Below are 19,143 nucleotides of genomic sequence, written 5' to 3' on the forward strand. Positions count from 1 at the left end.
CAAGAGAATTACGATAGAACTTACAGGGAGCAATAGATAAACAGAGAGAAATCAGGCAAGATAGGAACTAAGCAGGAGAACAGAACTGAAGCTGTGTATAAAGGATATTATGCCAGAGGAATTAAAGCAAGTGGACTACAGAGCTCGGTGTGCTGAGATTCTATTTCCTGAAAATAGTCCTCGCCGTTAGTAGTTCTCTCTCCTGAGCTCCTGGGATGTATAATATTAAGGCTGGTCCCTCTAATATTATACAAGATGTAAAGACTTTTAAAGTCCTTTAAAATGTATATGTTCCCACCACCCTCAAGGCATTTCACAACAAATATTAACCCCAGTTCTATAAGAGCGAATGCAACTCATCTGAACTCTACAGGCAGGAGGCATACAGAGCACACACATACATTCAGGCAAATATATTACATACATAAAATTAAATTTTAATTAAAGATACTTTCTAAACTAGTCAGTTTTTACTGTATTTGTATTCTGTGAAAATGGGATGAATAACGTCTCAAAATCAATAAATGTGTTACTATGAAAGATACAAATTGACATAAGCTGTATGTTTTTATGTGTTACTGTCAAACAGTGTCACATACAGATGGTCAAGTTATGATAGCAAAGTATTTTTCAATTCTACAACTGTAGTTACTTAATATCAGACACAGAATCTTGTCTGCTGTCAATTTACTCTGTTTAAATTTTTCATATTCTAGACCAGTACAATGCTGCAACCTTTCTATATAACAAATAGGTAGAAGATAGATTTCAGATTCATGTATGAATTAAAATCAGAGGGTTTTTTTTTCTTTAAAGATTAAGCACTGTGACATCATGGACACATCCATATCCCAAACAACACATAGAATCAAACATTTTGTAAAGTCATTTTATGAGAATATCTTCACAACCATGAAGCATTAGAAAGAATGAATATTATTTACAGTTTTCTATAAGTGGACACAAGCAATACAGAATATAACAATTTCATAAATTCCATATGGTGTTTCCCTACAGAATGAGAAATACATATGTAAATAAATGGCATATCTGACAATGCATTCAAATGAAGTAGAAACATTTTCTGTGAATGAAATAACGTATTAAACTGAATGATGATAACACTAACTTTTCACTAATTTTACATTATTGTCATGAGATTGGGTTAAAAATTTGAATCTTCAAATTTCTACTTTATTTACTTCTTCAGTATTAGAGCTCATTCATTTAGCAGTATTTTAGGTTACATAGATAATTATCACCTGTAATTCTTTCTTCACTGTTGAAAACTAGAAGATGCAGGTTATATACTGTTTTTGTCACAAATGTGCACAAAAATGTAAACTCGTGGTCTGGGAAATGACTCAGAGGTTAAAGGCACTTACTGTGTCTGAAGATAAATGTAATTTATTTCTCTACACAAATTGCAGCTTCTGACAATGCCTGACTTCAGTGCCAAGGTTTTGGTGCCAACCACGGACATCTAGTGGCATAAGGCATCATGCAGTGTCCATAAAAATATGCATATGAACACTCATATGTTGAGTTCTAATAACAGAATATTATTGTATAGAAAGAAATAGAGCCAGGTGGTGGTGACACATGCCTTTAATCACACCACTCAGGAGGCAAAGTCAGGCGAATTTCTGTGTGTTTGAGGCCAGCCTGGTCTACAGAGTGAGATCCAGAACAGGCACCAAAATGACACGGAGAAACCCTGCCTTGAAAAATCAAGAAAAAGAAAGAGAGAGAGAGAGAGAAAGAGAGAGAGAGAAAGAAAGAGAGAAAGAGAGAAAGACAGAAAGAGAGAAGAGAGAGAGAGAGAGAGAGAAACAGAACCATCACCACTACTGTTAAGGTTTTCTCCCTACCAAAAAAAAAAAATAGCTTCAGCAAAAAGGAAAGCATAGGGTGGAAGGAATCTTCTTCCTCCAAAATATAAAGACAGCAAAGTAATTAAGAGCGACATCCATTAATGCTTGAAAATTGATGCCTGAAGCACAGCAACAAGTCAATGCTGTCTAGAAAATTCTTAGGAATATATTTATCATGATAGAATTAAAAGTTGGAGACAGTAGTGCATATGACCCCTATGAAAAGTAAAAAGAGAAAGACAAAAATAATCATCTGTCTACTGAGAACTGTACAGAACCTTTCCTGAGACAGACAGATTTCAGGTGTCAACACACCCATCATCACTGTTTGACATAAAATGCCAAAAAGAGATACAAGGATTCTCATAGACAAATCCATTTTATGGAAAGAGAAAGACAAGTTATTCTTTCCATTGCATGCTCTCTAGAGTGCTGTAATATTTACTATTTCAAGACAGTGAATTTCTTCTAATTGTACTTTTCATTAATTGCTCAGTGATGTCAGTGAAAGATGAAGGTCAATGTATTTGCATGTAAACACCCATAAGCATGTTTCTGGAAATCTGACCATCCAAAAATGCAATCTATGAGGCACATGAAATTTCCTTCCTCATGAATATAAAAGAACACAAGCTCATTCTATGTAGAAACTGTCAATATATTTCTAGGAGCACCATTTATAATAGATTCTCTTTCAGAATGGCAGGTATTAATTCCATGAAAATGTTATGTCCTCACAGTTTAAAATAGAGTGAAAATATAATGAGACCAGGCTGTGCTACATACATGAATGATCTAAAGACTTACTTTTGATTATCAGAGGAAAAACAAAGATAAATTTTAGAAAATAAAGACTTTAGATAACATTACTAGAGGTAGAGAATTAAAGTCTTGAATAGCTTCAATAACAAAAACAATTTGCAAAGAAACGTGGACATGACACTGACCTGAGGAGCACTCATCACAGAAGCATTCATTCTTCTTGATGCTTTTCACTCAGTTTCTCTATCAGAAACACAGACCAGAATTCTTGGTGAAACGTCACATCAAGATGTCAAAAATACAAAGCTAAAATTAATTCAACTGTTATGGATAATGCCCAATCACATAAAAAGACTTAAAACCAAAATGATACCAGTAAACTTTTCAACATTCCTACATACAGAATTGAAAAACATATTTGGAGTGGAGAAAGAAAATGACTACGGACCTCATCATTGCATCCAGAAACATGAGCCCTTAAAATTCACAGAGAAGAAAGGCAAATAAAAAAAGCTATGAACTAGAAAAAATCATCCTGTGAGGTAACCCAAACCCAGAAAGACAGTCATGGTATGTATTCACTCATAAGTGGATTCTAGATATAAAATAAAGAACAATCAGACCACAACCCATAGAACCATAGAGGCTATATATATATAGTATGGAGGTCCCTAGGATGACTGTGGCTTATAATAAATTTCGGTTCTACTCAATTATTGAAAAAAAAATAGCCAAATGAATGGAAACACATGAACTATGAACCAAAGGCTGAGGGGCCCCCAGCTGGATCAGGCCCTCTGAATAGGTGAGACAGTTGATTGGCTTGATCTGTTTGGGAGGCAACTAGGCAGTGGGACCAAGTCCTGTGCATTGCATGAGTTGGCTGTTTCAAACCTGGAGCTTATGCTGGGACACTTGGCTCAGTCTGGGAGGAGGCGACTGGACCTGCCTAGACTGAGTCTACCAGGTTGATAGCAGTCCTCGGGGGAGGATTAGCTCTAGAGGAGGTGGGAATAGGGGGGTAGGCTGGGGTAAGGGGAGGGTGTGGGAGGGGGAGAATAGGGGAACACATGGCTGACATGTAGAACTGAATGGTATTTTAAAATAAAATAAAATTTAAAAAAAGTTATAAAATAGCACAGGTCACGCCATCAAGTAGCAGTGCGAACCATCATTAGAGGCAAAGTGTAGATAGAAAAATCAGAAATTATTCATCAGAACACATGAAATAATGCCTTTTTTATTATATATATAAATATATATATATATATTATTATATATATATATATAAATTTTATAAAAAATAATGAATAGAGAGCTTGGGAGTAACAGACTATGTCCAACAAATAAAACCATTAAACTACTATTTCTAACTAGAATGAAGCAAATTATTACTAGTAGTATTACAAGCCAGAATAAGAAAAAAAAAACACATAACAAATATGAACCCCATGATATGAAAATCCTGGTTGAATGGAAATGCCATAAGACAAACCAACAGATTTTATAATAAACTGCTAAAGGAAACAGGAAGAAATGGAATACAGCTGAACACAGAAAAGGGCAAGTGTGCTACAGCAACGCCAAGAGCACAACAGGAAAGATGAACAGCATCAGCTGGAAAATCGTAAGGAGAGGAAGGTGCACACAATCTCAAGTCTTACTGAATTCAGAGCCATAGGAGAGAATCACAAAAATCTGAATAACAAAAAAGAATTAAGGATAAATAGGTAGCAAAGTCACCAAATTCCTTTTTAAAGATGATGTGATCACATATAAAACTTGCCATACTCGCCGGGTGGTGGTGGTGCACGCCTTTAATCCCAGCACTCAGGAGGCAGAGGCAGGCGGATCTCTGTGAGTTTGAGGCCAGTCTGGGCTACCAAGTGAGTTCCAGGAAAGGCGCAAACCTACACAGAGAAACCCTGTCTTGAAAAAAAAAACTTGCTATACTCACCTTGGGAAAAATCATAGATTTAATAAGTGCTTTACATATAATTTATTAATAATGACAATTTGCAAAGTATTTTAGGAATTAAAGACATTCAAGCTGCTTCCAAAAGAACTAAGAAGAATGCTAAATAACAATGAATTTGCTTCTATGAAGAAATTTTTAAAGCATTCAGGAAAATTTGAAAAATAATAGTACACAAAGAAATGGACTTGCATGCACATTGACTGATTAACAAAATGGTGTATATGGTTTGTTTTGGTGAGGGTTTCTACATCTGCCATGGAACATGATAACCAAAAAGCAAGTTGGAGAGGTAACAGTATATTTGGTTCACACTTCCATATCATTGTTAATCACTGAACGTAGTTAGGACAGGACTTGAAACATGGCAGGAACCAGGAGGCAAGAGCTGGTACAGAAGCCATGAAGAGGTGTGACTTACCAGCTTGTCAACCATGGCTTATGGAGCCTGCTTTCTTATAAAAGACAGGACCACAAGTCCAGGAATGGAACCACCCACAATAGACTGTGCTCTCCTCACCAATCACCCTTAAGAAAATACCCTATAGCCAATTCTTATGGAGACATTTTCTCAAATGAGGTTCCCTCCTCTCTAATCACTCTAGCTTCTGTCAAGTTGACTTAAAACTATCCTGCACATGATTATATTATTAACAGCAAACCGCAGAACTGAGCAATCCTATATGGGAAATACTGGTATTTTCCACAAAAGTAGCTATGGAAATAATTACATAGACACAGGAACATCACAAATATTAAAAAGGTATCAAAGAAAGTGTATTCCTTGGGGTATCACAGGATCTGATATCATAATACAGAGGAACAAGGATAATGACAGCATGGACCTACAAATAAAGAAATATGTAGAAAATTGAACAGAACAGAGATTCCAGAAAAAAACATAAAGCAGAGGGATTAAGTAAGCTGAATAGGTCAAAGACAAACCCAGGAAAAGAGAGTCTTTTAAATATTCTCTGCAGGGAAAATGACTATTATGTGTAAATGAGTGATATTAGACCCATATTCCCCCCCACACACATGAAAACCAACACAAATCAGATCAAAGATATCCTTGAAAAACTTAAAATGCTAAAAGTGCTAGAGGAAAACATAATTAAATATTTAATAATTTAGAAATAAGCAAACATGCTGAAAGAGATTCCAGGAGCACAGAAATTAACCAGGAAAAATGACAGAGGGATTTCATGGAGTGCAGAGCTGCTCAGTTAGAGTACAAAAAGAATGCATGGTAACTAAGAAAGTGAAATGGATACTTAGGTTTTCTTCATACAATGGACTAATACACAAAAAGCTGCTTAATGAAGTTCAAACTGTCTCTACAAGCAACATTGGGGTGGGAACAAGAGCATCAGTGGGGTTAGGAATAGAGAAAATAATGTGTATTGGAGGATGGGCAGTGGTTGTGTGATGAAAGGCAGGTGAGAATAGTTGCCTTCATGAATTGAGGTTTCTAAGAGGAAGAATGCAGCCTTGAGACAGGAGTGCATCATGAATGAATAATTCCACACTGTGTTCTTCATATGTCATCATAAGGCAAGGATTAAGTTGAAATGACAGCATTATAAGCTATAGCTCAGGAAAGTGACTGCTTCCATACTGATAGGAAGAAAGAGCAGTAGAAGGTGCTCTTTTCTTTGACTAAACATAGAAAATTGTATCCAATATGAACACACAATCACAATCTGGAGTCACAATATGGAATTTGTGATACCTGGGAAAAGACCACAGACTCAATCCAATTATAAATTAAAAGATTTATTGATTAGCTACTAGCAAGATGAATAATTTCTCAGTCAACTTTGAAATTATCATGCTTGAAGAGTAAGAGGAAGGGTTTTTAAAGAGAAAAACAAACAAGTTCAGTGTCTACACAGGTAAGCAAAACCTGTTCTGTTCTGCTCAGTTAAGTGGTAAAGGCAATCCCCCAGCAAACTTGGGGTATCTATATAAGCAACTTACAGGCACATACAGACAACCAATACAACAAATAGACAGTCATGACGGTACACTTTTGACTCGGTGAGTGTCATTGAATCAGGGTTACTGAAAATTTATCTTCCAGGGATTCGAGTCAGAGAAAAATGGATGTTGGTTACCAAGATGGATACCTACCATAAAATGGAGTTTCTTTAACATCACATTCTCCACTGGCTCCCTATCACATGAGTCAAATAACTGATTCACATTTATGTAGGGTTAATGGTTGATATTTTAATTAAGACATTCAACCAGATCCTAGCACCTATCTTATGTAAACCTTTTTATAACTCTCTGATTTTACAGATATTTGCAATACTGAAGTACCCTGGATGTTTTAGTATGTTAGTAAGTACCATAGATAGTCACTTTTCCCTTTTGACAATGATAGGGAAAGGGCTGCTTTGGTAGAGGGGAACTAGTTTCCTTTGGAACTAATATTCCAGCCTTTTGTTAATTATAAGGGGTGATAGTCTCTTTCATAACTGTTTCTCAGCTAAAATAGGACTTTGTTCTCAGGAGTCAGGAATGCCAGAATGCCAGAATGCCAGAATGCCAGGATGTCACTCAAAATCCAGAGGATATAAGGTACACCTGGTGTGCTGTCCATGTGCTTTTATTTCTAGCACACCTGAGGTTAGTGAAGTGCAAGGAGCTTTGGTTCAAAGCTGAGGCTCAAGCTGGTAGGAAATTTTGTCAGAAGCATCTGCTTTACATTGGATTTCAGCATATCAAGAGCTTCCTAATTTCAAAGAATAACTTAAGGCTGTTGTGTTTGGAGCAGTTCACTGTCATTAGTTAACTGAAAATCTTATGGAACAAATGTAGACTAGGACCAGAAAGTAAAGTTAAGGAGCTTAGAAGAAATCTTACTTTCATTAATTAATATTAGAACTCTGACTGAGAGGAAAAGAAATCTGGTAAGGTTTTTATTTGTTTCGTATATTCCTTAAATAATCTTTTAGACCTTACAACTTGCATTGTATACCTTAAATCATTTTCTCAGATCCTTACAACTTCCTTAAGCTTTCATATCCTATGACTTTCATACATCTTAAATTCCATTTTTAGAAGCACATAACTAATGTGAGCTTTTATATCCTTAAAACTTATAGCCTAAATCATTTTCCTTGACTTTCATACCCTTTTAAAACTCCAAATCTCTTTTAGTGTGAAGCCTGTCTGCAAGGCAAACTGTATGAGTCTGTCTTTCTCAGAAGACCTAGAATCCCAAGGAAAAGCAAGTCCTGATTTTTACCTATGAAAGACGACCAGGCAGTTGTGTGCTTGCTGTTGTTAAACCAATAAAGCTAGAGTTAGCCATCATCATTAGAGATCTGAGAAGGATAAATCTGAGTAGGAAGTATAAGCCAATTATCTTCCCTAAAAAGTACAATGACAGAGAATTACCTAGATGGTTACTTTAGGCTTCTCCATGGTGGTCTTGAGGGCAGAGGTCAAAGGTCTTTGATAGTCACATAGGACAGCATTAAGTGTTTCATTGTATTAGATTTCAGTTGGTAGACCTTGATGATCTGACACAGTTTTTTTGATGGGTGGGTGGATGAGAAATTGAGAGACTGGCCTACCTTGGGAAGTAAGGAGGGGCAGGCAATTCTCCAGTGTCCTGCTTGCACACAGTCCTGATAAGGTACTGCTGGCAGGTGAGACATGGGGCAGTTCTATGCCCAGTGATCAGCATTACCAAAATTGTGGTGCAGTCAGTTGTGCCCAATCTACTTCTGTGGAGGAGATCTTGGGGCTGCCATTAGGAACTAGCAATTTTGTCTACCATGGGAAGCTTTTCTAATTAAACATTGTAAAAGCATATTCAGCAGATTTCTGAGGAGTTTGAGTGTCAACATTTAATTATTTCAGTAGACTTGATTTTAAATAAACTTGACTTGCTTTTAGTTCCTTGCTTTAGACTTAACTTTGAAAACATACACAGAAGACTAAATAAAGCTTGTCCCTTAAAATGAATTAAATTTGTACTTAATATTACTACAAGCACATATTTGAGCACATGAAAGAATTTGATCATTTATAAAGTGGCTGAAGATTAACTTTCACATCCTAATTATCTTTAGTAGTTATAACAAGTAAGCAGCCTTAATAAGACTAGGATTTAGCTGGGTGGTGGTTGTGCATGCCTTTAATCCCAGCACTTGGGAGGCAGAGCCAGGCGGATCTCTGTGAGTTCGAGGCCAGCCTGGGCTACCAAGTGAGCTCCAGGAAAGGTGCAAAGCTACACAGAGAAACCCTGTCTCGAAAAACAAACAAACAAACAAAGACTAGGATTTTACAATTTTATTCTTGTTAAGTTTTAGCTGTAAAAATTACAACATTTGGGAGATCAGCCCCCAGCTCCCATCCGGACCAGAGCTCCCATCTGGATTAGAGGTGAGTGTGTGGGGTCATACCCAGGGAGGCCTGCCCCTAGGTCCCATCCCTGGGCACCAGCCATTCGCAGGGGAGAGCAGCCTGCAGCTCCCATCTGGCCCAGAGAGCTCATACCCAGCCCAGAGAAAGAGAGAGATCTCATTGGACAAGGAGCCATCATTGGACCAAGAGTGAACTTAGGAGACAGGGAATCTGCCAGCCCTGATTAGACCAAGAGTGGCTTTCTGAGAAGCAGAATGCACCACCTTTCATTGGACCAAGAGAGGCTTTCTGAAATGCCGAATCTGTCAGCTCTGTCTGGACCAAGAGGACTGATAAGACCAAGAACGAATCCACAAGGAGATGGGCAGATGTCAAGGCAGAAGTACATACAACAAAATGAAGAGCAATACAGCATCACCAGAACCCAGCCTTCCTCCAACAGCAAGACCTGAACATCACAAAATGGAAGAAGCAGAAGAAAGCAACCTTAATAATAATGCCAAGGAGATGCTAGAGGCTTCTAAAGAAGAAATCAAAAATGAAATTGAGGAAAAGACAAAAAACTGAAGAATATCAATAAAGAACACGAAAAGTCAAACAAAATATGGGAAGAATGCTAAAAAAAAAAAAAAAAAACTAGAGGAAAAGACAAATAAAGCAGAAGAAAACAATAAATCCCTGAAAAAAAAAAAACATAAAAAAGCAGATGAGGGAAACAGTACAAGACCTGAAAAGGGAAATAGAAAAAATGAAGAAGACACAAACAGAGGGAATTCTGGAAATAGAAAATCTGAGTAAAAGAACAGGAAACACAGATGCAAGCATAACCAACATAATACATGAGATGGAAGAGGGGCTGGAGAGATGGCTCAGAGGTTAAGAGCACTGGCTGCTCTTCCAGAGCTCCTGAGTTCAATTCCCAGCAACCACATGGTGGCTCACAACCATCTGTAATGAGATCTGGTGCCCTCTTCTGGCCTGCAGGCAAACATGCAGGCAGAATACTATATATATAAAAATAAATAAATCTTCTAAAAAAAAAAAGATGGAAGAGAAGATCTCTGGTGTAGAGGATACAATAGAGGAAATGGATTCATCAGTCAAAGAAAATACCAGTGCCAAGCTGGGTGATGGTGGCGGCGGCGGCGGCGGCGCATGTCTTTAAACCCAGCACTCGGGAGGCAGAGCCAGGCGGATCTCTGTGAGTTCGAGGCCAGCCTGAACTACCAAGTGAGTTCCAGGAAAGGCGCAAAGCTATACAGAGAAACCCTGTCTCGAAAAACCAAAAAAAAAAAAAAAAAAAAAAAAAAAAGAAAGAAAAAAAAAAAGAAAAGAAAATACCAGTGCCAAAATAATTATAACACAAAATGTCCAAGAAATCTGGGACACGATGAAAAGACCAAACCTACAAATAATAGGGATAGAGGAAGGAAAAGAATACCAACTCTAAGGCACAGAAAATATATTCAACAAGATCATAGAAGAAAACTTTCCCAACTTAAAGAAGGAAATGCCGATGAATACACAAGAAGCCTATAGAACACCAAACAGACTAGACCCCCCAAAAAGTCCCCTCACCACATAATAATTAAAATAAATGTACAGAATAGAGAAAGAATATTAAGAGCAGCAAAGGAAAAAGCACAAGTGACTTATAAAGAAAACACATAAGAATAACACCTGATTTCTCAATGGAGACTTTAAAAGCCAGAAGGTACTGGACAGATGTAATGCAGACACTAAGAGACCATGGATGCCAGCCTAGACTAATATACCCAGCAAAACTTTCAATCATCATAGACGAAGTAAACAACACATTCCAAGACAAAGCCAGATTTAAACAATACTTATCCTCAAACCTAGCCCTACAAAATTCACTTGAAGGAAAATTCCAACCTAAGGAAGTCAGATACACCCTCAAAAACACAGGCAATAGATAACACCACAGCAGTAAACCACAAAGAAGAGAAGTACACACAAAAACTCCCACCAAAAAATAACAGGGATGATTACTGGTCATTAATATCCCTTAATATCAATGGACTTAATTCACCTATAAAAAGACACAGGCTAACAGAATGGATATGAAAGTGGGACCCATCATTCTGCTGCATACAAGAAACACACCTCAAGTTCAAAGATAGACACTACCTAAGAATAAAGGGCTGGGGAAAGACTTTCCAATCAAATGGTCTTAAGAAGCAAGCAAGTGTAGCCATCCTAATATCCAGCAAAATAGACTTCAAACTAAAATCAATCAAAAAGAGATCAAGTTGGGCATTACATAATCATTACTGGAGATCCACCAAGATGAAGTTTCAATTCTGAACATTTATGCCCCAAACAAAAGGGCACCCAAATATGTAAAAGAAACATTACTAAAGCTTAAATCACATATAAAACCACACACATTAATAGTGGGAGACTTCAACACCCCACTTTCACCACTGGACAGATCTGCCAAATCAAAACTTAACAGAGAAATAAAGGACTTACCATATGTTATGAGTCAAATGGACTTAATGTATATCTACAGAACAATCCATCCTAACAAAAAAGAATATACCTTCTTCTTAGCACCCCATGGAACCTTCTCTAAAATCGACCATATACTTGCCCACAAAGCAAATCTCAACAGATACAAAACAATTCGAATAACCTCCTACATTCTATCAGACCACCATGGTTTAAAGTTAGATTTCAACAACAACAAAAACTGCAGAAAGCCCACAATCTCATGAACACTGAATAATGCTCAACTAATGGGTTAAAGCAGAAATAATTAAATTAAAGACTTCCTTGAAATCAACGAAAATGAATATACCACATACCCAAACTTATGGGACACTATGAAAGCAGTGCTAAGAGGAAAATTCATAGCACTAAATGCCCACATAAAGAAGTTGGAGAAATCTCACACTAGTGACTTAACAGCACACCCAAAAGCTCTAGAACAAGAAGAAGCAAAGTCTCCCAGGAAGAATAGATGCCAGGAAATTATCAAAGTGAGAGCTGAAATCAATAAAATAGAAACAAAGAGAACAACACAAAGAATCAATGAAACAAAGACTTGGTTCTTTAAGAAATCAACAAGATAGGCAAGCCCTTATCCAAACTAACCAAAAGACAGAGAGAGAGAATCCAAATCAACAAAATAAGAAATGAAAAGGGGGACATAACAACAGACATTGAGGAAATCCAGAGAATTATAAGGTCATATTTCAAAAACCTCTACTCCACAAAACTGGAAAACCTAAAAGAAATGGATAATTTTCTGGATAGGTACCACATACCTAAGTTAAATCAAGACCAGATAAACTATTTAAATAGTCCAATAACCCCTAAGGAAATAGAAACAGTCATTAAAAGTCTCCCAACCAAAAAAAGCCCTGGACCAGATGGTTTCATTGCAGATTCCTACCAGATCTTCAAAGAAGAGTTAATACTAATACTCTTTAAATTGTTCCACACCATACAAACAGAAGGAACATTACCAAACTCCTTCTATGAGGCTACAATTACCCTGATTCCTAAACCAAACAAAGATGCAACAAAGAAAGAGAACTACAGATCAATCTGCCTCCTAAACACTGATGCAAAAATACTCAATAAAATACTGGCAAACAGATTCCAAGAATGGATCAAAACAATTATCCACCATGATCAAGTAGGCTTCATCCCAGGGATGCAAGGGTGGTTCAACATATGAAAGTCTGTCAATGTAATACACCATATAAACAAACTAAAAAAAAAAAAAAAAACACATGATCACCTCACTAGATGCAGAAAAGGCATTTGACAAAATCCAACACCCCTTCATGATAAAGGTCTTGGAGCGATCAGGAATACAGGGAACATACCTAAACTTAATAAAGGTAATTTACAGCAAGCCAACAGCCAACATCAAATTAAATGGAGAGAAACTCAAAGCGATTCCACTAAATTCAGAAACAATGCAAGGCTGTCTGCTCTCCCCATACTTATTCAATATAGTACTTGAAGTTCTAGCCAAAGCAATAAGACAACATAGCGAGATGAAGGGGATACAAATTGGAAAGGAAGAAGTCAAGCTTTCCCTATTTGCAGATGACATACTAGTATACATGAGTGACACCAAAAATTTGACCAAGGAATTTATACAGTTTATAAACACCTTCAGCAACATAGCAGGAATCAACATCAACTCAAAAAAATCAGTAGCCCTCCTATATACAATTGTCAACAGACCGAGAAGGAAATCAGAGATACATCCCCCTTTACAATAGCCACAAATGTTATAAAATACCTTGGGGTAACTCTAACTAAGCAAGTGAAGGACCTATACAACTAGAACTTTAAGTCCCTGAAAAAAGAAATTGAAGATGTCAGAAAATGGAAAGATCTCTCATGCTCATGCATAGGCAGGATTAACATAATAAAAATGGCAATCTTACCAAAAGCAATCTCAGATTCAATGCAATCCCCATCAAAATACCAACACAATTCTTCACAGACCTGGAAAGAATAATACTCAACTTCATATGGAAAAACAAAAAACCCAGGATAGCCAAAAGAATCCTGTAAAATAAAACAACCTCTGGAGCCATCACAATCCCTGACCTCAAGCTGTACTTTAGAGCTACAGTAATAAAAAACAGCTTGGTACTGGCATAAAAACCAACACGTGGACCAATGGAATCGAATTGAAGACCCTGACATTAATCCGCACACCTATGAACATATAACTTTTGACAGAGAACAAAACTGTACAATGGAAAAAAGAAAGCATCTTCAACAAATGGTGCTGGCATAACTGGATGTCAACATGTAGAAAGCTGCAAATAGATCCATATCTGTCACTGTGCACAAAACTTAAGTCCAAGTGGATCAAAGACCTCAACATAAATCCAGTTACTCTGAACCTGATAAAAGAGAAAGTAGGAAGTAGTCTTGAATGCATTGGCATAGGAGATCACTTCCTCAATATAACACCCATAGCACGGACACTGAGAGAAACAATCAATCAATGGGACCTCTTGAAACTGAGAAGCTTTTGTAGAGCAAAGGATACGGTCAACAAGACAAAGCAACAGCCTACACAATGGGAAAAGATCTTCACCAACCCCACATCTGACAAAGGGCTGATATCCAGAATATATAAAGAATTCAAGAAATTAGACGTCAAAATGCCCAACAGTCCAAAAGAAATGGGCTATAGAGCTAAACAGGGAATTCTCAACATAGGAAGCTCAAATGGCTGAAAGACATTTAAGGAATTGCTCAACATCCCTAATCATCAGGGAAATGTAAATCAAAACAACTCTGAGATACCACCTTATACCTGTCAGAATGGCTAAGATCAAAAACACTGAAGACAGCTTATGCTGGAGAGGACGTGGAGCAAGGGGAACTCTCCTACACTGTTGGTAGGAATACAAGCTTGTACAGCCACTTTGGAAATCAATATGGCCCTTTCTCAGAAAATTGGGAATCAATCTTCCCCAAGACTCAGTTATACCACTCTTGGGCATATACCTAAGGAATGCTGATTCATACCATAAAGATACATGCTCAACTATGTTCATAGCAGTACTATATGTAATAGCCAGAACCTGGAAAGAACCTAGATGCCCGTCAACTGAAGAATGGATGAAGAAAATGTGGTACATATACACGATGGAGTACTACTCAGCAGAGAAAAACAATGAAAGCATGAAATTTGAAGGCAAATGGATGGAACTAGAAAAAAATCATCCTGAGTGAGGTAACCCAAACCCAGAAAGACAAACATAGTATGTACTCACTCATAAGTGGATTGTAAATATAAAATAAAGAACAATCAGACTACAACCCACAGAACCATGGAGGCTATAGATATAGCATGGAGGTCCCTAGGATGACTGTGGCTTATAATAAATTTCAGTTTTACTCAATTCCTGAGCAAGCCTCAAGGAAACATCTCACTATTAAGATATGAATACATACTGTATCAAGCTGATAATAGAAAAATAAATAAATTAATTAATTTTAAACAATAAAAAAGTAAAGAAAAATTCAAAATATTAAACAAAAAAATGTTGCTGTGGTCATGGTGTCTCTTCACAGCAACAAAAAGATTCTAACAAAGACAGCTGACAACAACTGATGACTGAAGTTACTCTGAAAAGCAGTCGATTTCTCGAGCTTTCTACATGAGCAAAAGAAGGCAGGAAGCCACAAAGCATGTCAGAACACCCCATCTGAAGACAGGGCACTATCTCATGCTTGCTCAGCATTCATAGGGAATTCAGACTCTGGCTTACCCCTTGACCCAAGGCATCCCATGGGACAACCTGTGGCCCCAGATTTGTCTGTGGAGATCAAGGCAACAGATACCAGAGAGCAAAGGTAGATAATGGAAAGGCCTTCAAGGAGGCTGCAGGGCCTAGTACACAGGCCTCCCTCAGCTCCTTAGGATGGAGTTGGCCAGACATCATCAAGTTCTACCCCTGTGGAACACAGAGACTCAACTCTCCTCTACTCATTCCTCCTCCTTGACCTGTGTGTGAGGGGGGAGCTCAGAGTCAACAGCAGGAACAACTTCTGCCCATATGGGGAGGGGGCTAGGCTCACCTAGGAAATTGGAATGGTGATGGAGATATTGTGAGAAGGGACTCGATGTCTGTCCAGTGACAATCTGATTCATCAGGAAAGGGAGTTTCTGGAAAGTTGGGCTAGAAACTGACTGTAGAGGTTGAATTGTTGAGTCATCTGTTGGGAAGCCGCAGAACGCTTTGATAAGGGATCTGACCTGCTCAGGCTTAGGCCAAGCCTTGATGAATTTGACAGGGATCTGTAGAACAGACAGAGCAAGAGGCCAGAGACACACTCCTGGGCTAAAGTACATCAGAACCAAAAGGGAAACACACAGAAGCCAAACTAGAAAAATTAATTAATTAAAGGAAAGTAAAAGACAGGAATTCTGGTGGCTAATCCTGTGAATGGGGATGGGAGGGGGGAAGGGACAGGTAGGATTCAATTGTATCTTCTAACTGGGCATGGTGTCTCATGCCTGTAATCCCAACACTAGTAAAGCTGAAGCAGAAGAATAGTCATGAGTTTGAGGCCAGCCTGGAGTACACAGTGAGACCTGGTCTTCAAAACCAACCAAACTAAAACCCAATGACAGAAGAACCAGCAAATCATATCCTCTGTCCACAGCCCATGTGATACCTGTCTTTTAGACACTGTCCCAAGGGGAAGAATTTGGGAATATATTTTCACATATTGTCATATTCTTCCTTGGAAATGGAGCATCTCTTGTAAAAGAAGTAATTGTACAGGACTAGAGAAATGGCTTAACAGTTAAGCGTGCTTTCTGTTCTTCCAGAAGACCAAGCTCCAGAAGACCACTGCCTTTAACTCCAGCTCCAGGAACTCCAACACTCTTCTGGTCTCCATGGACACCTGTACATGTGGTGTACATATACACATACTACATAAAAATAAATTTTGGGAGCTGGAGAGAGATGGCTCAGAGGTTAAGAGCACTGACTGCTCTTCCAGAGCTTCTGAGTTCAATTCCCAGCAACAACATGGTGGCTCATAATCATCTGTAATGAGATCTGGTGCCCTCTTCTGGCCTGCAGACATACATGCAGACAGAACACTGTATAAATAATAAATAAATATTAAATTAAAAAATATAGAAAATGAAGACACATTTCTGAATTTGGTATTTACATTCTAGACCACATATGCTCCAGATGGAAAATTAATGTGGAATAAGATTTACTCAGTAGATAGTAATATTTTTAAAGATTATTATAGGACTTAAAAATTACACTTTCAGGGCTGGAGAGATGGCTCAGAGGTTAAGAGCACTGGCTGCTCTTCCAGAGGTCCTGAGTTCAATTCCCAGCAACCACATGGTGGCTCACAACCACCTGTAATGAGATTGGTGCCCTCTTCTGGCCTGCAGGGATATGTGCAGATAGAACACTGTACACATAATAAATAAATCTTAAAAAAAAAAAAAAAATTACACTTTCAGATTCAATCAAGTGTGCACTGGTTCCTTGTGGTAGTAGTCTCTAATAAACTTTCAGTGAATGCCTAATCTCCAGGGAATAAGAGCACCTGTTCAAATATGCTAGTGATACAACAGGGGAGGTAGAAAGCATTGATAAGTTTAAATTCAAGTGTTATGTAATTGCAATAATACCATGAGAACCATGGAAATCCTTCTACAGATTATTCTTCTGTAAATATTCAGGCACACATAATAAAAAATAAAATAAGTCCTAGGTCATACGAATTACATTTTACTGACATGCTTGGGTACCCACAACATAATTTCAAGAGGGAGTGTTCTCATACACAGAAGCAGGGACAGATTGTACTCCTTTTCCAGTCCAACCTGCACATTTGCCTGCCCTCCAGCTCTAGTGAACTTCTGTCCCCACCAAGGCACAGTTGACTCATGACTTCTCATGTCTGAGTCTTATAGGGTTCCTAAAAATGTAGCCCCCAGTAATCCCTCTGGGGATTGCACTCAGGCTCCTGTAATCTGGTTTTTATGAGGCACTTCCACAAATGCTGCTGAACTTTCCAAACCAACCAAGCCTGTTTCAATTGCCATCACTCCTCTGATAAGGTAATTGTCCCTGCCCCACTAATATTCATCTATGCCATTTCTTTTAAAGATTTATGTATTTATTGTGTATACAGTGTTCTGTCTGCATGTATCCCTGTAGGCCAGAAGAGGGCACCAGATCTCATTACAGATGGTTGTGAGCCACCATGTAGTTGCTGGGAATTGAACTCAGGACCTTTGGAAGAACAGCCAGGGCTCTTAACCTCTGAGCCATCTCTCCAGTCTCTCCATTCTGTCCATGTTCTTTTCCACATAAATCAAGGTGTCAGCATACTTGGAACCCGATGTATACAGCTTTGTCACATGCTCCCTGTCATAATATATAAGAATGGAGTGCATAAATAGTCAAAAATGAAGAAAATATTGTGATGGGTAAAAGGTGACCTGTCTTTTCTTTTCTTTTTTTCTTTCTTTCTTTTTTTTTTTTTTTTTAAATTTTTCGAGACAGGGTTTCTCTGCGTAGCTTTGCGCCTTTCCTGGAGCTCACTTGGTAGCCCAGGCTGGCCTCGAACTCACAGAGATCCACCTGGCTCTGCCTCCCGAGTGCTGGGATTAAAGGCATGCGCCACCAACGCCCGGCTGACCTGTCTTTTCATTGCATACAATCTTACAATTTTGCCACACCACCATAAAATCTGTGCTGAATTAGAGTAATAATCTCAAGGTCATCAAGCAGAGGAATCTCAATCCATTGACTACCTGAACTGCAATCCCAAAAGTCTATCCACCTGATTGCACTGTTCATAATGTTAAGGGCCAGTACAGAAGTCTAACTTTCCACTGTCTCCTCTCTCAGGTTCAGCACCCCTGTTGCAGCAGCTTTGATACAAATTGTCTATGACCATTTGAAACCAACAGCCCAAGTTTAACCAAGATTACTAACCATGAGCTCATGTGCCCACAAATTCCAATACTGAACAGCAAAATGTTTGCAAACAATACTTTCTCATGTTGAGTAAAATTTTCTTCTTTTATAATAAAATCTGTGAAAATTTTAGGAGAAAGGGGCTGGCTAAAGAAACCCACCCTGACCCTGGAGCCCAGAAGCAGAGATAGAAACACTTTATCCTCAAACCTAGAACCAAGAAAACATGCCCTGACTCTGAAACTAGTACCAAAGAAACATTATTGGTCCCTAGAACTAGAGCCAGTGAAAGAAATAGGCCCTTGCCATAGAACTAGAGTAAAAAATCTAAGACAGGCAAGTGAAACAGTTTGGCTCATAAATTAGGGCTATCTCTGCACCTAACCCACAAAAGTGACCAATCCTTGAGCAGAAAAAACTTAACCTCTCCCTGTTTGACTCTGCCCCCAAAACATCCTATATAAACCACCCTGCCTGGCCAGTTGTGGGCTGTTCTGTTAAACCTGGTAGAGGCAGCCACTCTCCTGGACTTCTCCTTCCCAAATAAATCTTTCTCAAGAGTTTTGGGTGTGAAGATCTTCATTCACCAGTGCAGAGAAGAACCTTGCTGAGGCATCCCTCAGGGAATTCAGCAAAGGGAAGCTAAACAGAAGAACTTTGCTGAGATGTC

At 38.3% G+C, this 19,143-nt stretch overlaps 1 protein-coding gene and 1 pseudogene across 1 annotated transcript in view; both read right to left on the reverse strand.

Moving 5' to 3' along the window:
* LOC114683972 (zinc finger protein 420-like) overlaps positions 1–19,143 on the reverse strand; it is a 593,185-nt gene that overhangs the window by 317,498 nt on the left and 256,544 nt on the right. The window lies entirely within an intron of this gene.
* The window catches only part of LOC114683976, a 30,476-nt pseudogene that overhangs the window by 5,364 nt on the left and 5,969 nt on the right, over positions 1–19,143 (reverse strand).

Source organism: Peromyscus leucopus, chromosome 1 (assembly GCF_004664715.2).
Source record: "Peromyscus leucopus breed LL Stock chromosome 1, UCI_PerLeu_2.1, whole genome shotgun sequence".
NCBI lineage: Eukaryota > Metazoa > Chordata > Mammalia > Rodentia > Cricetidae > Peromyscus > Peromyscus leucopus.